Source organism: Cynocephalus volans, chromosome 5 (assembly GCF_027409185.1).
Source record: "Cynocephalus volans isolate mCynVol1 chromosome 5, mCynVol1.pri, whole genome shotgun sequence".
NCBI classification, from domain to species: domain Eukaryota; kingdom Metazoa; phylum Chordata; class Mammalia; order Dermoptera; family Cynocephalidae; genus Cynocephalus; species Cynocephalus volans.
Window position 1 is genome coordinate 36,565,132 of NC_084464.1, and position 24,917 is coordinate 36,590,048.

Sequence of the window (24,917 nt, forward strand, 5' to 3'; positions counted from 1 at the left end):
CAATATGTGCTGTGTGCATTTGATGTGTGAATGACATTTGTAATGGTCAACTTTAAATTATTTGTGGAGACAAGGGAGACAGGACTTTATCAGGGATAAATGACATCTCATAACTTCATAACTGAGCCAGATGGCATTCTGCTTCATTCTCCATCAAATTTTTTCACTAAGCCACTAACAGGCAAGATCATTTTTGCTTTTTACCTACCTTTTTTTCCTCTGAATAGCCTCTAGATATGGTGGTTTTTTTTTTTTTTTTTTAGTAAACCTGCAAAGACCAGAAGACATACAACTGAAGGATCAAAAAGAAGGCATGGTTCATGACCCAGACATTCTTGTGGGTTCTCTCACATAAAGAGTTTCTCTCCATCTTCTTACTGATGCCTTTACTAAAGGACGTTAGAGGGCAGTCTTATAACACCAAGGTCACGGGTTTGGATCCCTGTACTGGCCAGCCACCAAAAAAACCAAAAAACACAGGACAAAACGTTTTAGCTCTTATCTTGAGATAAAGGATGGAGATGAAGCCATTTAGAATGCCCAGGTTCAAGGAGCAAGCAGAAAGCGGAGCTGGCTAAGGGTTCTGAGCAGAGACAGCTGGAGGAGGAGAGTCAGGAGTGAATGATGCCCTGGAGGCAGGAGCAGATTTCAAGAAGGAGCTCAACAGTATGGAATGCCAAGAAGAGGGCCAGGCGTGTACTGGGTTTCCCGGTCATGGGGCTCCTGGTGGTGCTGAGGTGAGGTTGTGTGGAGGGCACATTGCAATCATTGCAATCCAGTCTCTCCACTGACTGGGAGATAGGAGGTAGAAACCAGGAGTGTGGACTTCTCTTTTGAGAAAAGTAGCTGGTGAAAAAGAGAGGGAGAGAGATGGTGGTAGCCAGAGGTGAACATAAAGTGAAAGGAATTTTTTTTTTCCTAAGAAGGCTATATAAGGTTGTTAGGAAAAGAAACCAGCATGTAGGAAGACTGAAAACAAAATTAAAAACTCAAGAGGAAGGGGAAGAACTAGAAAGAGTAGAAGTGTCATGTTGACTTTTGAATGGTTCAGCAAAAAAAAAAAGTATGTGCAGAGATAAACAAATATGATAAGAAGTTGGCAGTGGTTGAATCTAGGTAGAGGGTATGTAGGCTTTCATAGTACTAGTCTTTCCATTTTCAAGAATATTTGAAATTTGTCAAGATAAAAAGGATGTGATAAAACTGTGGACTGGTCATATATATTTGAAATTTTTCTTTTAAAAATATTGGGAGATATCCAAATATAATATAAACATAATATTGCAACTGAAAAGTTATGATTAAATGTTCATAGTCATATGTAATAGAATGCAGATTATATTGTGGTATGGACCTATAGAAATTGTTCCACTTGAATTTTTTTCCCTAGTTACCTTGAGTGTATTTAAACTGAGAGAAAAAGGTCACAATATTTTCATGCAATACACTCTTGGTTCTTCAAATGGCAACTATGACAAATAGCAGAAAGAATTAAGGAATGCTGCACTTGTAATCCATACAAAACACCCACATTTTGGGTTGTACATAATTAAAGAAATGTCTCAAACACTTTTGAAAATACTGTAGTTGCTAATACACAGAAGTGTGCCTTTGGTGGGCACAGGAAAACAGAGTAGAAATGGAAAAAAAAAAATTACACTGGAACAAATCAGTTTCTTCAAAATCACTGAGCGAGAAAAGCAACATCGAACTTCAGATACTATTATTACAAAACTTCTCTACAGTGCCTCACCTTCAGTGTGAGAGCAAAAGTTAAGACTTTCCCCTATTTTTGGTAAACAACTGCAGGGTAAACTTAGATGACTTTTTCCCCTGGATTTTACTGGGAATAAATAGCCTTTTAAATATTTTATCTAAAAGAGGATAGGTTTGACACTTATACTGATGTCACCAATGTTAATATTTCTTGGGATCTCAGTAAGATACATATTCTTTACAGCTGATACAGCTCAGACTGGAGTTCCTGCAAAGCCAGCCTCAGGTTTCTCTAGTTCATTTTGTGTATTACCTTGTAATAATTTCATTCTTGTTGGTCTCCAAAACCATTCTTCCATCACCATTTCTGCAAGAATATTGTGAGCCTTGTCTACTTGGAAAACTTCATCCAGTTCACAGACATTTTCAAAAACACTTTTCTAATGTTTCCATGAATACTTAAATTAGATCTAAAACACCGGTCCCCCCCGCTTTTTTTGGCAGCTGGCCAAGTCCACTTTCTGAAGTATCCATACAGAAGACAAAATATGATGTTGCATCATGTCTAGAAATGTTTGCTGTCAGATCCTCCAGTTAATAATCCTCCTTCTATGAACTTACAAACATTTTCATCTCTCTTAGATACCAACTGGGAAGTCTCCCTGATAATTTGCTGTTGTGTGTCTTAGTAGGGCTGGTAGAACTTGGACAGCAGTGGCTTCCAGGGCTGCTGAAGAGGAGGATTGCTGGGCCAGAGCTGGGGCAGGTGCCCCGCCTGGGGATCTCACAGGTCATCCTCCACCCCACCTCCCCACTTGAATTTCTTACTTGTCTTTTTATTTCTTTGTTGTTACCACTGGTTTTATTTGTTTGTTTACTTCTTATTATGGAACTTTCAAAACACAAGAATAGAGATAATAAATGGGTATAGAACAGAAAAGAGTGGGTATAATGAGACACCATATACCCGTCACCTACTTTTAGCACTTATTAATATTTTCCCAATCTTGTTCCAGGTATTCCCCATACTCTATTTTTTATTTTTTCTGAACTATGTGGAAGTATATCTAAGATAACATACCATTTCACATATAAGTATTTTAGAAGATATCCCTAAAGATAAAGGTTTTTTCTTTTTTAAAAAAAACATGGCATGTCATCATCACACCTAAAAAAATTGATGATTCCTTAATAGCATAAAATGTTTGGGGGTAAAGTTTTGAACGTTTCCAATAATTTTTAACATCATTTTGGCTGAATTTTCCAATATTCTTAATTGAACTAAGACAATACTGAGGAAATAATACATATCTGTACTTGTGCGAGGGCCTTTAAGAAATTGAAGTTCAACAGAAAACAATATCTGTGACAAAAGATACATAATGGCACCAGTGCCCAGAAAAAATAATTAAGGGAGAATTTTAGATAAAATCTTAAAAACATTTGACATGACAGTATTGACAAAAGTATGGGAAAACAAGTGAGCTCATAGTGAATTAGTGGGAGTGTAAATTGGATAATATACCAGTCAAACAGCTTGTTAAAAGGGTAACTGAAGGAACAAAGGATTATAACAGAGGATTATAGAGATGTGCTCAGGGTTAAGGGAACCTACAAGGGTTGGTGAAGCTGCCAAAGACAAGCAACTACAGGAAGTAGTTACCACCAGACCTGACCGAGAAAGGGAGGGAGCTTCTCCTGAAATACGATGGGAGCAGTAGCCACTGGGGAGGAGCTGCCCAACTGGAGCCAGCTTCTGGTGAAAAAAATGTAGCCACTGCCAAACAGAGGCCGGGGTTTCCTTCCTCCCCCTTCACATCTCTCACGGGGAATCTGATGGGAAGACAGTGGGTAAAGGCACTGGGTGATACAGTTTCATGGAGGTCCGCCTCCTGGGCTACAGAGCAGAGTTGGGACACGTAGAACGTACATCTCAAGGTGCAAACAGACCATCCAACACAGGACAATTTAACATTATCAGTCACTTTTACACCCTTGGATCTAGCAATTCTAAGAATTCACCCTACAGAGGAACTCAAATATACATAAAGTTGGAAAGTAAAAAAAAAGAACCCTATTAAGTAGGTATTACTCTTATCCCCATTTTAAAAATGGAGGAATGCGGTCACAAAGAGATTAAGGAATTTTTCCACCCAAACAGAAGGTAGCAGAGCCAGCATTTGGACACTGACAGCCTAGCTCCAGAGCCAGGACTCATAACTCCCTCTCAATAAATGATTACTGTTGTTTCTGATCATTTGTCCAAAGCAGTATTATCTTTCTCCACAGCTACATTGTAGAGTTGGTTCATTTTAATGCATCGTCAATCAAAACTTCTAAGTTTTTTGTTTGTTTTGTCTTATAATGTGTTACCCCGCCCGGTCACTACCTTTATGTTTTTATAAAAAAATATTTTGTTTTTAATCTGAAACATTTCTTTAGATTTATTCTAGTCAAAATGTCCACCTGTTGGTCGAGATTGGGATTCCAGCCTGTGGATGTAGTTAAGAATCTTTAGTGAAGCTATTGTGTTAACCACCCCTCCTAATATTGGGTAACCTTTAAACTTGATAAGAAGCACACCTTCTGTGCCAACACGTAAGTTTCTGATAAAGTTGCCAAACAGGACAGTGATAGGTAGAGCTTTGTGAGATGCCACAGAGACTCCAGGACAAGTTGGATCTGATGTATTAATTCATAAGCACTGTTTGGATTGTTCCTATCTCTGAGTCATCTATCACTATTTCTTCATCTGTCCCCAAGGACAACATAATAGGTTTTGCTCATCATTTTGCTGGAATTATTTCTGTTGTACTCCATCGATTTAACACCATAACCATGCCCCACCCACACCCTTTTTTTTCAAAGTGAGACTGGATTGAAAGGCCTTGTTTAGAGAACACATATATGGTGGCTTCTAATATCCTCTCATTCTTACATAAGTGTTTTCAAACTACTTGTATAGTGGTGTTTGTTCCCAATTTTACCAATAGTCAATTTCAAGCTTACTAGTCCCTATTTTGAGAATTAAACTTTCTCCTCTTTTTTTTAGAAATTTGAATTTTCCCCCCAGTCTTTTGTTTTATCCTCATGTGTCCTATGATTTCTCAAAGAGTAATTACAGTGTCTCAGAGCACATGAACCCATTCCTTCAGTATCCTAGGGATGTGTTTTGTCTAGTTCTAGACACTAAAATTTATTTAAAACATCTGCACTGTTATCTGATACTCTTACACACTTTTATTGGGTTTTAGTTTCTTTATTTTTAAAACTTTGCAGGTTACTAAATACTGCTTTACAAAAAGGATGAAGAAAAAAAATTGGTTATTTTTCTTGCTCATTGTTCTCTGTTAGTATTTATGCTAACTCCATCAAAGCCGTAGAGAATATTGCTCTTCCTGTTTCTTTTAAAATTCCCATATAGTTTTAAAAGCCCTTTCCCTCGTGATGGGATGAGGGGACAGGACAAAGTTTTCTTTTCTCATCTCCATCTTGTTCCCCTGCTAGAGGAGGTGCTACTAAACTGATTGGAATCTAAGATAGTGAATGGGATACTTCTGCTCAGGGGAGAGATAACTAGAGTGTACTTTTCTACTTCTTCTATAAGGTTGGTGCCCAGGACAGGGCTGCCATGCTCTTTTTCTCTCCTCTATTTACAGAAACCTTCGGGCATTCTCAGTTCCTGCTTGACAGAAAGACTAAGTATGTCCTGAGCCTAAATTGTGTGTTGCATCGTAGTTTACCAGTGAGCCCTGAAGAGGCAGGTACAGGAGCCCACTCAGATATAAAGGAGTCCCTGCCATGGTATCCTGTGTGCTGCTGTATCTTGCCCTTCTCTCTTTAGAACTTTGAAGCAGAGATGGCTGGACTAAGGCAAGATTTGGGCATCTTTGAGTCTTCAGCCCAGGCTTGTTTCATGAGCATGCAACCTGAGCAGTCTCTCAGCAGGCCCCACATTTGGTTTTACGCCTGACTGTTGCCATCTTGAAATTATTAATACTGTTTTAAATGAGGGGACTCAAATTTATCATTTTGCACTGGGCCCCACGAATTGGGCAGCCAGTCTTGACCCAGCCATAATAACCAACTGCGCTCAATCCCACCATTACTTCTAACAATAATTTTCAGTTTTTAAGAAGGAGGTTCTAATTTTTAGTTTCTTCTTGGTTTTAGCTTTTCCAATGCTGTTCATGTAGGCTTTTGGGGAAGGTACTCCCCCTTTCATCTTTTGTATAAACCTTTTAAAATTCTGAGCTCCTAAGAATACTCTCTGTACTCACATTGGTTCTTTAGATGCTTCTCTTTTCATTCTCATTAAGATTGTTCACAATTCAGACTATGTTACTGGCATGGATCTGGCTGCCTGCTCCCTTTCTTGGAATGGTAGAAAGTGACTTCACTATCTCTAACAGACTCCTTGTGATTTCTCTTCGTTTTAATAATGTGTTAACTATCTAGAGTAAAGGTCAGCAAAATATGGCCCTCAGGCCAATTCTGTCCCAAGGCCCGTTTATGTGCTGCTTGGGAGCTAAGGATGGTTTTTATATTTTTAAACGGGTTGTAACAAACAAATGAACAAAGGGTATTTATACAGTACAGAAAGCATAAAATAGTTATCATCTGGCCCTTTTCAGAAAGAAGTTTGCCAACTCTTGATCTGCGGAACAGTAACAATTTGCCTTCCCTCTCCACTGGAGTCATAATAGAAAAAATTACTGTAAGCAGTAGTAAAAGAAAGTTGTGGTCTTTAAATTTATAGGAGGCCATTGATTTCAACTGAGCTCCTGCACTAGGCCCCAACAGACCAAACCAAAATGGAGTCAGTTATGCTAAAGTTCCAGGCCACTAGGCCAAAACTAAGTTGTCTATCAGGAAAGAGGGAGAGAGAGAAAGAGAGAGTAGCTCCAAACTGGCCAGTTTTAGCTGGCATGATAAGGAAGTCCTGTCTGCTTTAACCTTTACAAGGAAAGTAACTTTGAAAAGACCAATCTGCTGCCTTCTCCTTGTTTTTGCTTTCTTCAGACCTTTTCTGTCTAAAAATATTCACTTCCCAGATTACAGAGCTCAGTTCTCTGAACCTCTTGTAGTTCTAAGGGCTGTTCCATTTGCGAACTCTTCTTTGCTCAAGTAAACTCTTAAATTTATTCTGTCTGAAGTTTTTCTTTTATCATAGTTTTCAACCTCCAGTGGGCCCTTAATCCCATTGTTCCTTTGGTTCTTTCTCCCTCTCCACAGCAGCTGTTTGAAACCATGTCTACTGCACGTAAGAGCTGCATTGAGCTCTATACTCTTGGCAAGCCCTAGACCCTTCTGAGGAAAGTAGCCACACTGACAACGCTTTCTAGGTGAAACGGTTGTCATTTGTGCAGTTTGCCAGAAGCCAACCCCACTGCCCTGGCCAGAAGTTAAGGCAACCAGGCTTAAGAGGAGGTCCCCATTAGAGAGGGTTCCACAGGTGAACTCAAAAGGAGAGCTCTCCAAAACTCATGTTATTTACCCACTTCTCTGAGGCCTGTTAGTCTCAGCTTTAGAAGTCCTAGAGCCCAGAGTGACTGGTCAGTTGCTAAGGTGGTCTCCTGTGCTATTTCTGGGCCCTGTATGCTTGCAATATAATCCCACATGCGTCCCTTTTTTGCAGTCTGCAGAAGACTTAATAAGTGCACTCTCAGCTGAGTCCTGACCCTGAGCCAAACCCCCAATTCTCCTTCTTATAGCAGATGACATTGCACCTACCACCTGCTTCAACTTCGAGCTTACCTTTGCTAAGCTTCCTTTCAGCCTCTTTCTGCCACAATGGGAGCCTGAGTGGCCTGCCCAGGAAGAGTAGACACAGCAGTCTGCCCCAAGTGCAGGCAATGAAGGTGTGTCGTCTGTAGAGATTTGAAAACAAAACCAATTAATTGGTCCACTTTTTTTTTTTTTGTCTTTTTCGTAACCGGTACTCAGCCAGTGAGCGCACCGGCCATTCCTATATAGGATCCGAATCCGCGGGGGAAGTGTCGCTGCACTCCCAGCGCTGCACTCTCCCAAGTGCGCCATGGGCTCGGCCCTAATTGGTCCACTTTTAACCATCACCATAATTAAACCGTAATAAAAACCATCTCTGGCAATGCTAAACAATGACAAATAAAATATATACTCCTTCCTGAAAACAGTCTTTTGCTGATCAGTTCTACACACTTACACCACTTCCTATTGTATATTTGTACCATAGTATATGTGTAAGTCTGAAATTGTCAAATCTCTATTACTCCTTCTTTAATACACATTGTATCCTACATGGAAGGTAATTCAGGGAACTCTTAGTTATATAGTTGACACCCAACACACCCACAGACACACACAGTTGGTCTAGAAAATAAGTTTCTAATGGAATCTTTTGAGTTCAATCTGGGTGAAGTTCCCGTATCCACTTCCCAAGGTACTATATTTCAGCTGTTAAACACTGGATGCAAAATAGACAATGATGGCATAGTGTAAAGGTGGAGAAACAGAACTTGAGTTACTTTAATTCTGTCATCGTATGTGTGACCATTTGGAATTTTTATTCGTGTCTAAAATTTAAAGCAGTGAAACAGTGCAAACTGAGAGGTATAATATTTCATTTGGTAAGTACAAATTTTAGTTCATACTTGAAATATATATATATATATATTTTGGCAGCTGTTTGGTGTGGGGATTGGAACCCGTGACCTTGTTGTTACAAGGCTGCCCTGTAAATAACTGAGCTAACCAGCCAACCCATACTTGAAATATTTTACTGAATTTGAATAAAATCTATAGCATCGAGTGTCTTCTTTTTTCATTGTTAATTGTTTAAAAACTAAGTAATGACTCAAGACCATATCCACATCAGTGGTATGATTTAGTATTTTTCTCTAAATTGTATCTTTTGCATGCAATACGGAAGTATTAGTGAATTACATTTTTCTTTTTTTGTAGTGTAATTTTTTATTTAAAAATGTTTACTCCCATATGTACAAAATAACAGAAAAATGTCACTTTCTGCATTTACATTCTGGAATTTTATTATTTGCTTTATTTCATGATTATTTCTGAAAATGATTTTGTCATGTTGTGGTTGTGTGTGTATCAGAAATGATCTGCTCTGAGGGCCGGCCCTGTGAATCACTCAGGAGAGTGCAGTACTGGTAGCGCCGAGATCATGGGTTCAGATCTTATATAGGGATGGCCAGTGCGCTCACTGGCTGAGCGTGGTGCAGACCACACCTTGCCAAGGGTTGTGATCCCCTTACCAGTCAAAAAAAAAAAAAAAAAGAGACATATTTTAGGGCCGACCCTGTGGCCACTCGGGAGAGTGCAGCGCTGGGAGCGCAGGAGCGCCCCCGCCGCAGGTTCGGATCCTATATAGGGATGGCCAGTGCGCTTACTGGCTGAGCGCGGTGCGGCCGGTCACAAAAAAAAGACAAAAAAAAAAAAAAAAAATCTGCTCTGGGTATCTAAGCTCAGTGCACTTCTGGGCGTCCCTCATCCAGTCCACCACCTTCTCCAAGGCTACACTTGCTCCACAGCCTTCACCACCTCTCCGTCCCCATATCTACTGGCCCCTTTCCAGCAGCATTTAAACATGCTCAAGCATGTTTTTCTATCTTGACCTTCCCTTCACTGCCAGGTTTCTTGAAAGAGTTTTCTGTTCTTGCTAACTGCACAGGTTCACCTGCGACTCTATCCCCACCTCACTGCAGTGTGACCCCTGCACCCACCACACACCTGAATCTTACCTTACCAAGTCCCAACAGTGACGGACTCTACCATATTTATTAAATGACTTGACTTTTGACAGTTGATCAACGCTTAGTTCTTAAAAGGCTCACCTCCGAGATGCCGTGCTCCCCTGGTTCTCTTCCCTCTTGGGGCTTCCCAGCCTCCATTGCTAGCTGTTTTTTCTTCCCGTTTCTTAAGTATCAATGGTCCTCAGGGTTAGGACCTGAGCCCTCTTATCTCTTTCTCCACAATCTCCCTGAGTGATCTCACTCACCTTCAGAGTGAGGACAGCTAGGCTCAAAGAAGTGCAAATTTGTCCAAGGTCACATGGTGTGATAGCATCAGAGCGAGGGTCAGAATTAGTTCCTTCTGTTTAATGTAAGTCTGAGGCACCATCATATCCTTAATACCTAGCCCAATACCTGGCATATGGTAATTATTCAGAAATTGTTTGCTTTATGGAGAATGAATGATTGAACAATTTGACATTATGCTAAATGTTGGAATGGAACTTTGAGAAATGTCATCTTTCCCAGGCAGGGAAAAAATAATAGAGGAGGAGGGTTATTCTGTTCGGAGGTAGACAAGGGGGCTAGCTGACTTCTGGAAGTCCCTACCATCCAGTAATTCTGAATTTAAATTAATACAGTCCTTGTGTAGGGAAATGGGATCCATTTTTCTTTGTTCTCAAAATTCTAAAGAGCATTAAATAGATATTAACAAAAGTCTAGTTTTCTCAATAAGTGAGAAAGATCAATATAGGTTGTTAGAGGAATGAACTTTCAGATTCAAGTTGTGCTTTTAATTAGATTAGGAAGCATTGCCACCTAGTGGGTTGTAAAAAAATTATTCATGGAACCGAATAAAAAATTATTCATAAAAAAATTATTCATAAAAAATTATTCCTATGCAGTGAATATTTCTTGGTAAAATATTATGAATAAGTTTACTAACATTCTGAAACTGAATCTAAACAGATTATTTCAGGAAAAAATCTGGCCTAATGTTTACTGTAACTCAGGAGTTCTGGCTGACTACTTATCATGAAGTCAGCAGAGATTTCTAATGAGAAAAGTTAAATATGTCTTCAAAATTTTTTGGTCTTCCAATACATCCCACTAAGGGTGTACAGAGTACTGTGTTCAAAATATATCTGAATAAATTATTTTCTCTATGTGATTACATTATCAATTTTATACACAGTAAGTATTGCTCTACGGTTCGCTTTTTTCATCCATTTTCATTTAATTTTTCCAACACTTTATTTTAAAATTTCCAAATGTAGAGTGAAGCTAAAAAAATTTTACAGGAAACACCTGTATAACCACCACCTAGATTCTGCCATTAAACATTTTACTATATTTGCTTTATCACATCCATCTAAACATCTCTTTATCCATCCACCCATCTTTCTTTTTTAAACATTTCAAAATAAACTGCAGATATTGGTACATTTCCCCCTAAATACTTCAACATCCATAACAGTAATAGAATTTTTTTGCTTTTGTAAAATATTTAATAGTTCAGAAGTTAAAAATTATACACTCAAAAGTCTCACTCCCATTCCTGCCTCCCATCCTGTCCCCCACTCCCCTATTTTCTATTTTCATTAGTTTCTGATTTAGTCTTTCTGTGCTTCTTTTATTTTTTTTAAAGCAAATACATACACATTCTTATTTCTTTCTTTTACAAATAGTGAAATACTATATACATATACTGTCTCACTCTGCTTTTTTTCATTCTCTGATATATCCTAGGGCTTTCTCCATCTCAGAGATCTTAATTCTTTTTTCATGACTCCATAGTACTACATTGCGCAAATATACCATAATTTATTCAACCCATCTTTTATGGATGTGCAAGTAGGTTGTTTCCAATACAGTATTCAGGAATTATAAATTATGCTATAGTGAAAAGCCCTAAGCACATTATTTTGAATTTATGGAGGTATATCTTCAGAGTAAATCCCTAGAAGTGGAGTTGCTAGGTCAAAAGTCAATGCACATTTAATTGTAGAAATGCCTTGTTAGATATAGCCAAATTCCCTTCCTTAGGACTTTTGCATTCCCATTAACCTTGTATGAGAGTGCTTGTTTTCTCCCAGCCTCACTGATAGAGTGTTTTCTTAGTTTTCCATTGCTGTGTAGAAATTGCCACAATCTTAGTGGCTTTAAAACAAAACACATTCTTTATCTCATAGTTTCTGTGCATGGAGAACAATCTGAGCACAGTTTAAGTGGGCCCTGTGCTCAGAGTCTTACATGGCTGGCTGTAAACAAGGTGTTGGCCAGGTTGCATTGTCATCTGAACGCTCCATTGGAGAAGGAACTGCTTCCAAACACATTCGGATTGTTGGGAGAATTCATTTCTTTAGGGTTGTAGCACTCATGGCAGCTTATTTCTACAATGCCAGTAAGAATGTCTCTGACCTCAGGAAAAGTCTAAGTCTTCTATTTAAGGACACCCTGCTGATTAAATTAGAGTCACTGGGATAATCTCCCTTTTTATTAATTTAAAATCAACTGATTTGGGTCCTTAATTACATTTATCAAATCCCATCACCTTTGCCTTATTACATAACTTAATTACAGGCATAATACCAGGAGTCAGAGATAATGGAGAGCATTTTAGAATTCTCCTTGCCACAAGTATGTTGTCAAGTTTTTGAATATTCACTAATTTGATAGGTGAGAAATGTTTTCTCAGTGTTTTAAGTTTCATATATTTTATTCTCAGTAAAGTTGAGTGTGGTTTCATATGTTTAAGGACCATTTGTCTATCTTTTGCTGTGAACTGTCTTTTTTTCTTTTTTCTTTTTGGCAGCTGGCCAGTACAGGGATCTAAAGCCTTGACCTTGGTGTTATCAGCACCACACTCTAACCATCTCAGCTACCGGCCAGCCCTCTGAAGTGTCTATTCCTGTCTTTTGCCCAGTTTTTATTGGGTTGTTGGCTTTTTTTTCTTCCTCTCAATGTTTTAGAGCTCTTTATAAATCAGGGAATTTAGTCCTTTACTTATTTGTGAAATAAGTTGAATATATTTTCTCTTAGCTTGTCACTTGTCTTTTGTCTTTGCTTATGGAAATTATCTGATTTTTAAAATGTTGACAACAAATTCAATTTTAGGACAATGTGTAGGCCACCACTGTGTATGTTAAAGAAAACATATCTAAAGGCTGAATGTATAGTCCACTGGTCACCTTTTAGACCATCCTCAATTCACAAATAATTCTTCACCAAAATTGTCTCCTGACTATATTATCTTTAACATCATTTGAGTTATAAATCTCAAAACTTCTATTAGTAATGTGTTTCACCATCTCACATCTCTTAGCTGTGTTTATTTTATTTTTTAAATTTATTAAATTTACTGTATTTTCGTTTGTTTGGTTTTTGATGGCTGGCCAGTATCGTATCCAAACCCTTGGCCTTAGTGTTATAACACCATTCTCTAACCAGCTGAGCTAACTGTCCAGCCTCTTAGCTGTGTTTATATTACCTCAAACAAGCGGTTTGTCAAAGTATAAATTGGTGCAAATATTTATGATTGCTAAGATTTTTATGGCCAAACATTTCCCAGTATTTCCACCCTCTTATCCCATCATTGAATCCTTTTTAAATTAATATTTTAAAAACTTTATTATTGAAAGCTTCAAACATATATAAGAGTAGAGGGAATGAAATAGCAAGTCCTCATGTACTCATATGCACTACCCTCAACAGTTATCAACATAAGGCCAGTCTTGTTTTATTTAAATCAATGGCTCTCAACCAGGAGTGATTTTTTTTGCCCCATAGAGCATATTTGGCAATGTTTGCAGACATTTTTGGTCTTCACGACTGGGAGGTGCTCCTGGTAGCTAGTGGTTAGAGGCCAGAGATGTTACTAAACAGCATACAATGCACAGGACAGCCCCCAGAATTATCCAGTTCAAAATGTCAATAGTGCCAATGTTGAGAGAGCCTGATTTACACCTTTCCTCTTCCTTCCCTCAATGATTATTTCAAAGAGAACATCAAATATATCATTTCATCTGTGAATACTACTTACAGGTAAAAACCATTACAGTAAAATCCACAATACCATTATTACACCTAATATCTTTTTTTTCTTTCACTCAAAACATTTACTGAGTACCTACTATGTGGCAGGCATTGGGTATACAAAGATCTATAAAGCACGAGACTCTTGGTCTTGAAGTAGCCAGTTACAATATACACCTAATATCTTAACATGATAAAATATCCAGTGTTCAGATTTTCCTTGTTTCTCCGCACTCCACACAGTTGGTTAGTTCAAATAAGATCCATACACTGAATTTAGTAATGTTTCTTTTTGTACTCTATGAATCCTTCCTTCTGCCCTGTCCCCGCTCCCAACCCCCCACACCCATCTTGCCATTTATTTGTTGGAGAACCAGGCTATTTGTCCTGTAGGATTCCCTACACTTTGGATTTAGCTGATGGCATCTCCATGGTGTAGTTTAATAATGTCTCTGTCCCCAGTATTTCTTTAGACTGGCAGTAAATCTCCAATTCAGATTAAATTTTGGGGCAAGAATTCTTAATAACTTGTGCATTTGTCTTTAAAGAGATATTTCCAGGTAAAATCCAGGGAATCTTTATTTCTAAGTCTAAACTTTGGTGATCTAGAAAATAAATTCTGAACTCTGACATTCTCCTATTAGAGGACTTAGGAGCAGGGAAAGATTTCAGAGTTTATACCCTCAAGCAGTTTTCTCAGATGGCAGCTTCACCTGGGACGATGGCCCTTCTTGATGCTTATCTTAGCCTAGAGAGTCCCTTGTAATTTTCCTACTTACAGCCCAGTGCCTAAATGAGATAACCTGAGACTAAGATGAATGACTTCTAATTTCCTGAAAACCTCTGAACAATTTGGATCTAGTCTCTAGGATATTAAATATTAAAACCACTCTAGGGAGACTGAAAGGACAATCTGATTTAAAACAATGTGTTCATTGTTTAAGTAGGTGCAACTAAGATGGACAACAAGGGAGGACAAGTCTAAAGGAGTAAAAGTGTCTTCCTGTGTGAGTGCACAGGTGCACAGAGATCAACACACATGAAGTCATTGGAACTGCAACCAGTTAGAAAAACTGCTGTCCTGCAGGTTAATATGCAGAAGACTTTGCTGGGTAAGCTTTTCCCAAACTCTCCTGTTAATACTGAGTGGTGCTTGTAAAGTAAGTGTGCAGACAGAGGCCAGTCTGGAAGCTTAAGGAAAAGGCCAAGCAGTCAGACTCCTAAGTTAGACCCAGGACCAGATCACTGGGACTCAAAGACACCTGAGGACTATGCTGTATTTGCTTCAGAAATGTGTGGGCAGAGGAGCGTAGCTCCATCGTGGAGAATGCAACACTGAAGAACTTTCACTGGGAGATAAGAGGGAAGTTTGACGATTGTAATCTGCCTGAGTGTAATACCTAAGAGTTGGAATTCTTTCCATAAAATTCCTTCTAGCTTGTACTGTGGCCTCTGTACTTTAGGATCCTTCCTGGTTTCTATTAAGGGCATTTAACCAAAAGATGTGGCATTTCTTCATGCCAAGATCTTTTCTTCACAATTATATTTATGCAATCCATAATTTTACCCAAAATAGATAAGGAGGGGAGGGTACTTTTTGCCTTGGGCCTCTTTTTTGGTAAGTTTCAAATCACAGATAAATGCTTCAAAGCAGGCCTTTGTGTCAAAGGCAAAAATTAGAGGATCTGAAATTTAAAAATTTCAACTGCCAACAAGCAATTGAAAGACAGTCAACTGAACTGATTAATTAGTCTTACTCCATTAGAATTACCCAGCCCTGGTATTAAAGAAACAAACAAAATAAACTGAAGCTCTTCTCCATTTGCTTTTTTGTTTTGGTGGCTGGCCAGAAAGGGAATCTGAACCCTTGAGTTTGGTGTGAGCACCACACTGTCCCAAGTGAGCTAACTGGTCAGCCCTTCATTTGCTTTGAAAATAGAAATCAACTTCATCATTATGACATTTCACAGTAAAAAAAATTAAACATATTTTGTCTTTGCTAATAATTAATTATTTTATAAATAAGTTCATATTTTGTTTTAAAAATTCATTACTTAATAATAAAAACCTCACTGTAGGTCTCATCAATTGACCTTGACTATCTGGGACATAACTGATAATTAGATAATAAGAAAAAACTGCCTCAATATTTATTCTCAGTTGAGGAATTATTTTAAGAAGTGTGGTGGGGGCAGGTAGGTTAGCTCAATTGGTTAGAGCGAGGTGTTACAGTACCAAAGTCAAGGGTTCAGATCCCCGCACGGGCCAGCAGCCAAAAAAAAAAAAAAAAAAAAAAAAAAAACCCATCTGACAACCAAATTGAAAGGAAAGATACAAAAGCTGTAAAAAGGAGATTTAAGAATTTAAAAGGCAAGGCATCTCGAGATTATTTAAAGCAGTGGATCTTAACAAAAGAAGTTCATCAGAATCATCCTGGCAGTCATAGTTATCCATGTTGTTATCTCCTGTGTTCATAGTGACACAAGTCTGTCACAAATCTGTTGGGGAAAATTCCCTAAAGATGAGACCAGTCAGAAACTGAATGATCTGGGATTTTACCTTACAGGTGAGAAAGCTATTCTGTTACTATTTCATGGGTACTGACAGAAGAAGACATGAGATTTCTGGCCCGGAGACTAAGGACTTTATTACACACAGAAAAATCAGTAGACAGAGCTTCATGGTTGTGCCAGTTCCCCATATCCTTCTAGTCCCTGGGTAATAGAGATGAGCCTACATAGGAGCCTGCCCATGCTGTGGGTTATGCTACAGGAGAAGAATACTGAGCTTGAAGATTCACCACTTTTATTGTAAATTGAAGCAACTTTTCTGTCTGGAGGAAGATGTTACCTCATCTCTTGAAGTTGCTTGCTACAAACTTAGGAATTTTTGCCAATCTCATAGGTGAGAAATGATATCTCAATATTGTTTTGACTTGTAATTTTTTTTTTTTTGTAACAGCAGCTAGCTGTTACATAAATTTTTTTAAGTGAGATTAAACATCTTTTCATATGTTTGAGAGGCATGTGTATTTATTTTTTGTGAACTGTATTCATACTTTGTTAATTCTTATTTTAGAGAGAAAACTGAGGTCAAAGTGAATAACACACTTGTCCAAGGACACACAAGTAAGTGGTGGAGTTAAGATTTGAACCTGGATATCAATGACACCTGTGCCAAGTTATCAAACTGTGGTCTCTCAGATCCAAATTCACCCATTTTGCTTGCTCTTTGCATTGATAAAGGGACACGAAAATCATCTATATTGTATATTTATAAAATAAAACAATAAAAAATAAATAAATAAAAGAAAGTGGAACTCTGAATATTTTTCCTTTGCTGTTTGCACTGAAGCTTTGTACAGTAGAGGGCTCTGGAGAGACACCGCAGGAGCAGAAGGGTTTTGCTTCCTGGTTCTGGTGCGCTCCCTAGCTAGGCTTTTGTAGTATAGGTGGCATTTCCAGCACCAGGTTCCTTCACTCACATCAGCCACCAACTCCCAGCAGCCAGCAGCTTCTCAGGCACCCTCTCTTCAGGCAATTTGGTATAGAATGCCTCTGGTCAGACACCTCCCAGTGAACAGCTTCCTCTGAGGGTGGATTTCTGGTAAATTACAGAGGGAGGATTTCCAGAAAGTTCTGTGAGTGTAGGACCACATGGACTTCTCTGCCACTGCTGTGTCCTCTCCAACAACGTCTGGATCTCAGCTGGGGGGTGGAGTCTTCCTTGGATGCTGTGTCTCGAGTGGAGGGGTAGTGGCTGTTCCTTATATTACATTCTTTAGCATTTACTTTATAGGGTGTTGAGATAGAGTACCCTAGGAAATCTCCTCCTCCCCCAGGTCTGAGATCAAGACATCACCAGAGAGGGCAAGACTGGCAGAGAAGTCGTTATGGTGCTGTGCCGGTGGAACTTGTAAGAAATCTTCTCCCTGGAACTTGAGAGTGAATTTGGAGCCGAGAGGCAATGAATCTATAACTGGCACATGTCTTGACACAGCCCTACAACCCACAGTTTCTTTGTCTATGGAAAATAGAGATAACATTTACATTGTTCGCTTAGCAGAGTTTTTGTGCTGATTAAAGTGAAACAACATATGTTTTATAAAAGACACAAATGTTAAGATAGGATTAAAAATTATTTGCCTTTAGGGATGCCTTTCCCTGGTTTCAGGCACTCTGATGCTAACCTTGTCGACTTTTCTCAGGCTCTCGGGCACTTAAAGTTTTTCCTTAGCCCAGGTTCTGTTTCTCTCCGATTTGTTACTTGCTGGGGCCCATTCATTTGGTGGCTGATAAGGCAAATGACAGCCTTCCAGAAGTTAGGCAGCTCTATCTATATTGTCCTTTAGCATCCAGGCAGTCCTGCCCAGAGACTTCTCTATATTACCTCAGCTCCTTTATTTTCCAGCTTTATTGAGGTACAATTTACATACAATAAAATTCATCTATTTTAAGTGTACAGTTTAATGAAATTTGGCAATTGTATACAGTCTTGTAATCACCACCACAATCAAGATATAGAACATTTCCATGACCTCCTGAAAATTTCCTTGGTCTCAACTGTTTTTGCTACCTTAAGCTGGTTCTTGTATTTTCCAGTTTCAATATCGAGGCTCACTTTCTTGGCTAGGCACCAAGTTTCATTGTTGTGAGGAATATCTCCATTTTCATATGCTTTGCAGAGTAGAGGTAACTGACAGGTTTAGAGCTCAAAAACCAAAGAATCTTCTTGGCTCAAGTTAAAATGTACACTCTCTTTTGAGTTTTTCCTAAGTCATTTTACCTTTACCCTCCAAGTGTGGTAATCTCATTATATTTTTTTAATGTCCTCTCAGGCATAAAAAAACCCTCTTAGAATAGCAGCCATCCACTCTTCTTTAGGAACAGGGGTAAAGGTGGGGGTGATAGCACATCTGTTAGACAGTGCCCGTCCCTCCCCGTGTGTACACATTTCAGCCACAGCTTATTGAACCACTGGATCCAAGGTGAGACAATCAGACTCTCTTCCCCAGGACTGAAATGTGGGCCATAGGGGCACAGAGACTATCATTACAACTGCATTACACTAACGGCAGGATCCTGGAGATAGAGTTGTCCCCATGGTTTCTTTCCTTCCCATCCCATGAACTTTCCCTTTTCTTAAGTTAGTCAAAGTATATGCCTGTTGTGTGTAACTTGAGATACTTTGCCAAGTGAAACCCTGTAATAACTGATTATTATTTCTCCCAAAAGGTAAAATAGAATCATTCTTTTACTGGCTGCTGGAAGCCTATTCCCAAGAGCTATTGAGAGTGGAAAAAGTAATATAGCTTACATGACTGAGCTTCTTCCTGTGTTGGGAAGCCATATGCCCAGAAGTCCTCCTTTCCTTCCCAAACAAAACACAAGTCTGAACACTTTCCTTTTGGCAAATCTTAAGCCTTTCCTCTACCTCAAGATTTTTATTGATTTCTTAGATATATGCAATTATTTTCATTCATATTTTACAAACCTCCCTGCTTTTCCTAATGTCTATGAAGAAAGCCCTGTGTCTCCTGTAGTAATTCTACATTATTCAAAACATTTTCTGACAAATTTGTTTTTGGAACACATCCTGTGTAGGTTGAATATCCCTTATGTGAAATGTTTGGGAGTAAGAATTTTGGATTTCAGATTTTTTTTTGATTTTGGAATATTTGAAGAATATATACTGGTTGAGCATCCGTAATCTGAAAATCCGAAATCTGAAATGCTCCAAAGAACATTTCATTTGAGCATCATATCAGCACTCAAAAAGTTTCTGTGTGTTCATGAACATAACTACAGAGGACAGACCTTCCTGAGACTGGGGGTGTATAACGTCAAAAGTTTAAATTCTGGATCTCACATATTAACACTTTCCCAGAAATTATTCTTACATATCATTAAGAACATGATTAACACATTTTAAAATAAAGAGGTTTTTGTCCTCTTCAAAGCCCTTTTAAAAAATAGGAGCTGCTTAGCATGCTTCAAATACAATAAAGTTGAAATGTAATAACCATAAGAAGGAAAAGATGATACAAATGGCAGGAGCTTTGAATCAGTCTTAGAGCTTATGCTATCCTCTCCTACTCTGAAGGGAGGAGCAAGTTGAGAAAGGTAGAATGGGAAAGCTGAAAACTTTTCTGTTCTGGGCTGAATTGTGTTACCAAATTCATATGTTGATCCTAACTCTCCAGAGGTAATCAAGTTAAAATGAGCTCACTCACTATGGTGGATCTAATCCAGTCTGAGTGGTGTCCTTATAAAAGGGGGCAATTTGAACACAGAGACATACGTAGAGGGAAGATCTGAACAGACATGGGGAGAAGACAGCCAGCCATCTAAAAGCCAAGCAGAGAGGACAGGAACAGATCCTTCCCTCACCCTCAGAAGGAACCAGCCCTACCAACACCTTCCTTTTAGACTTCCAGCCTCCAGAACCGAGGCAACAAATTTTTTTCTTTTCTTTTTTTTTTTTGGTGAGTCAATAAATTTCTGTTAATTCACCCAATCTGTGGTACTTATTATAGCGCCCTAGCAAACTAATATACATGTTCCCTCTCTGTGAAATAAGATCTTGACAGGGTAGCTCCTTTGTTTTTCTTGAAATGTTGTGAATTATCAGAATGCCAAGTTTACCCACATCAAAACACTAGCACAAAAAGATTTTCCATTGTGGCGCTGGCTGGTTAGCTCAGTTGGTTAGAGTGCTGTGTTACAACACCAACATCAAGGGTTTGGATCCTCATACAGGCCAGCTACTCTCTTCTACCCTGCCAAAAAGAAGATGATATTCCAGAACACAGATCAAATTAATTGTAGTGTATTTGCTATCTAAGCCTTTGTGTGAATTTCTGGATTATCACAAAAAGTTTTCTGTTTCCATCTAACAATGACTGCTATTAAAAAACAGAGCTGCAGTCATTCACCTAAATATAAAGCTTAACAATTTTGGGTTCTTTTGACAGAGATAGGACATAAGACAAAATGTTCCTACTAACCTATCAGCTGAGCATGGACTGTAGTGTACTCCTAGGCATTCTCATTCTATACCTGATGGGTTTTGATCTGGAACATCGGCTCTTCCTACGTGATGACCTTCAAACTCAGACATCAGCTCTTTCTGGTTCTACAGCAGCTTCTGGTCTTCATACTCAAACTGAAGCATTGGCTCTACAGATTTTGGACTTGCCAGCTTCTGTAATCACATGAGCCAATTCTTTTTTTTTTTTTTTTTTTTTAAAGATGACCGGTAAGGGGATCTCAACCCTTGGCTTGGTGTTGTCAGCACCACGCTCAGCCAGTGAGCCAACCGGCCATCCCTATATAGGATCCGAACCCGTGGCCTTGGTGTTATCAGCACCACACTCTCCCGAGTGAGCCACGGGCCGGCCCGAGCCAATTCTTTATAATTAATAAATAATAAATTTTGTGTGTGTGTGTGTGTGTGTATTTCCTACTGGTTCTGTTTCTCTGTAGAACCCTAATACACTCATCCTCCTTCCTAAAGCTAGCAATTTATTTTCATCGTATAAATTTACTTAGCAATTAACTTTTGTATAATTACTACTGTGAATTTTGTGAAATTTTTCTCCATGCCCAAATTCTTTCAGAAATAGCCTGGGTTTAAAAAATAAGGTGTAAATAAATGTCAAATGTAAGAGATTAAGAAGAAAACGTCTGCTTGGAATGCTCTTGTTTTGTAAAAGGACATTGAAAGAGAAGAGAAACTATAATGGCTTAAGTAATAGGTTTATGATCATCATGAACTACATTCATTGTATTTTTATTTCCTTGTATTTTATGATCGTGTTTACTATCTTTCTTCTTAGAGCAGGCTTACCATCTTTAAAATTAGTGTCTCCTATTACCTATTATCAAAATGTTACTTTAAAAACAAAAGCCCTAATTCTGATATCATTTGAATTTGGACTTTTTTCTGCTCTATTTTTTCCCCCAGGCATGAGAGTGTCACAGGTAACCTAAAACCTAGGTTCAACTATTTGAATACATTCAGAGCTGGGGAATTGGGTAAAATGGATGGCTCTACAAATGACCCTAATTGAGCCTTTTGCATAAGAATGTAATGAATTGTTATTTGTTCTCCCAGGACACTTTTCAGAAGAACAGAGATTATCATGAAATAGGCAATTTCTGCAATCTGGCTGAAACCCTTGGGAATTTTGTTTAGCCTCAATAAATACCAAATTTTAAAATGGTGCATTTATCGTCTGTCATTTCAATTGATTCTCTTGCTTTAAATACCAAATTTTAAAATGGTGCATTTATCGTCTGTCATCTCAATTGATTCTCTTGCTTTTCATTAACAATTCAATTTATCAATATACTTTATAGTATGCTGAATTATTTGGTTTTATTTTTCTATTATCTTACATTATTGTGATTTATTTCCTCCCTTCTCTTTTCACAAGCTGATTATAAATATTGTTGGGCAAGATAAGAAATAGCCCAATAATGCACAGCAATAGCGTTTGTTCTTAGCTAGAAGTGGCTAATAAAAAGATTATAGAAAAATATGAAACTTTAAAAAAGTTGTATAGTGTAAGACTGCACTAAATTAAAAGAATATACACAAGCTAGTGTTACTAAATAAACGTAAGCCTATCAATACCCATGGTTTCTCTACTGCAGATAGGACTACAGCATATCTGGATGCCTAGAGAAAGATTCTGATCGTACGATAACTACTTATAACTTTTTTCCAGATCCCAACAAAATTGTTTTCCCTATAAATTTGTTTTTTAAAACCAATAGGAAAGCACAGGTTTTGGAGATATCCCCCAGTAGTGTGGAGGCCTGAGGATCCCATGTCTCTTGAGAAAGGAATATTTTCAGAACACCTCTCTGTCCACATGTGCACTTTGAGTCAGAAGATCTGAAACCTCAGTCTGTCTCTGCCTAGTTCTGTGAGATCTTGGAACTGATTTAGTCTTTTAGCCTTGTAGAAAAGGAATTAAAAATATCTACCACACAGGGCTAGTGAGAGCATCCAGTGGGATAATGAGTATTATGATAGTTTAGAGCAGCTGTGTACCATACAAATATAATGTGAGACACAAATGTGAGTCACACCTTTAATTAAAATTTTCTGGTTGACAATTAAAAAAGGAAAAAGAAATAAGTGATGTTAATTTTAACAATATTTGTATTTAACCCAATATATAAAATCATTTCAACATGTAATCAACACAAAAAAATTATGGAGACATTTTACATTCCTTTTTTGTACTAAATCTTTGAAATCTGGTGTGTATTTTACATTACAACACAACTCAATGAAGACTAGCCACATTTCAAGTGCTCAGTAGCCATTATGTGGCTAGTTGCTACCCAACTGGACAACACAGGTATAGATCTGAATTAATTTGTCATGTCAACTAGATCATTGAGCAGGTAAAGCAGAAGAGACCTACCTAACCTAAGTGTTGAAGTGGTTGTTTAAGACTCTTAAGGGCTTTACAATTATGCTTAAAGTAGCCATCATCTCCTTTAGTATACAGAATTTTTTTAAAAAATTCCAACAATGATTTGTATAGAGTAAAAGTCTCTCCTCACCATTCCAAAACTAACCAACACTATTAGCAACTATGGATAACATTTGGATAACTGGGCTTCATAATATGCTTGGAAAACTACCAGCTCTCTTATTGTCTCTGTAGGCTTTTAACTGTGGTAAGCTGTAGAGTCTATTCCTCTGGTTTGCTTACCATTTTCATATGGAAAATATTTTTCTTTCCTAGCTTTTTAGTTCTGTAAAGAATGAACATTATGTAATTTGCTTTTTGTTTTACCTAAAAATAACTTTTTATATATATTTTTAAATGAGGCCATACCTTACCCATTTCTGCTCTGTGGAAATCAGCTTCCACCTGTTTGCTTCGGTATTCTTTGTCAATGATCTCTATCATATGGACGAATGAATAGACTGTGGAAATCAGATTCACTATTTTGACTGGGTGGTGTTTCAAAGTCAAACTGACACAATATTTATATTTACCACTGGTTACCAGAATTCCTATTCTGGAAAACCAGTCTTCTGACCGCTTTCCATTCAACGGATTGTTTGCCTTACGAATTTAGATTTTGTTTTATTCCCTCCCACCCCCTCAAAAAGAAAGCTAGAACCATACAAGTATGCCTTGTACATTGGGAGCTCTGACAAAAAGAAATTCGGTGGGAGGTGGGTACTCACAGTTGCCGGGTATAGAGCTGAGAAAGCATTTCTTAAAGGCAATGCTGTTGCAGTTAGTCGGTATTTATTTCTGAGAATACTCCCACGAAAAGTTAAGAGATGGAAAAACAGACTTGTACTAATATACATGGTAGGTGTAACTAAAAGCTTTGACTAGTATCCGCTGAGCCCAAATGTATACGATCACAGGACACTTAACTGAGAATTTTATACAGTTAAAAAACCCTCAAAACACAGACGTAATTATTACTAAGGTTTTCCTGTTTCTTCAAATTACAATGACAGCTTATTCCCAGCACCTAGAATAGTACTTGGTACGTATTAGGCACTCAATGAATACTTGTACAATTGTCGAGTTAGGTCTTCCGGAACTCCTGCCGCATCAGACCCTTAGTCAAAATACAAAAAGCCGAGATTTAAAAACTCTTAATACAACCAGGAGTCCGCGGAACCAGGGCTTTACACAAATATAAGTCACTTACTATACTCATATATACACTATTTTGTTCTCCCGGTGTTTACGTCTTGTGGGAGCAGATCTTTTTCCGGCTCGTAAAGGGCGAAAGCTTTGCACTCTGAAAGTAAGTTCCGAGAGGGCAGGGTCGGAGGGTAGGGTCAGAGGTCAAGGAACTCAGCCTGCTGAAAAGCCTAGGCGTCCCTGCCTAAATACACGCTGCCGCCGACCGCGCAGGCGCGAGAAGGGGCGGGGCCAAAGCGGGCGGAGGCGAGAGACGATTCGCCGGATTCCGGCGGCCCCGCCCCTCGTCTCGCGCTTGGCTGTCACGTGGTCATCCGGGCGCGAACGAGCGGACTCAGGCGTCTCCGCAGCGCGCGCAAGCTGCTTCATCGACTGTGGGGACTGACGGAGGCTGGCTGTGGGTCTTGTGCGAGGCGCCGCTGTCACGGCTACTCGTGGTTCGCTGAGAAATTAAGCGTTTCCACTCAGTAAGTGTGTGGGATGTGACAAGAGGAGGTGGGTACGCAGGGGCGCAAGTTGTACAGCTCCTCGATAACCTGCTTTTGCTCCTGCCGGCCTGAAGCCGCGTACTCCTTTGATAGTTGCGGGGCCGCGGCCGGGGGAAGGGTTCAGGGGTGGCTGAACGGTCGCGGGAGCCGGGGCGGGGGAGGGAGGCGAGGCGAGGGGCTGTCCCAGTGGCTGGGTCGGTTTTGGCGCGCTCTTGCATCCGCGCTCCCTATTGGCTGGCGGCGCCGTCC

The 24,917-nt window shown here is 38.9% G+C and overlaps 1 protein-coding gene and 1 pseudogene across 3 annotated transcripts in view; one reads left to right on the forward strand and one right to left on the reverse strand.

Moving 5' to 3' along the window:
- The window catches only part of GMNN (geminin DNA replication inhibitor), a 40,489-nt gene that overhangs the window by 5,712 nt on the left and 9,860 nt on the right, over positions 1 to 24,917 (forward strand). Inside the window, exon 1 of one of the 3 annotated variants that reach the window (XM_063097656.1) lies at positions 24,524 to 24,675. The exons of 1 other annotated variant lie outside the window; for it this stretch is intronic. The gene's annotated coding sequence lies outside the window, so the exon portion shown is untranslated. Of the gene's footprint in view, positions 1 to 24,523; positions 24,676 to 24,917 lie in introns of those variants that run through there. One more of the 3 variants, XM_063097653.1, reaches the window with a different exon arrangement.
- On the reverse strand, positions 1,875 to 24,886 carry LOC134378933 (AP-3 complex subunit sigma-1-like; annotated as a pseudogene).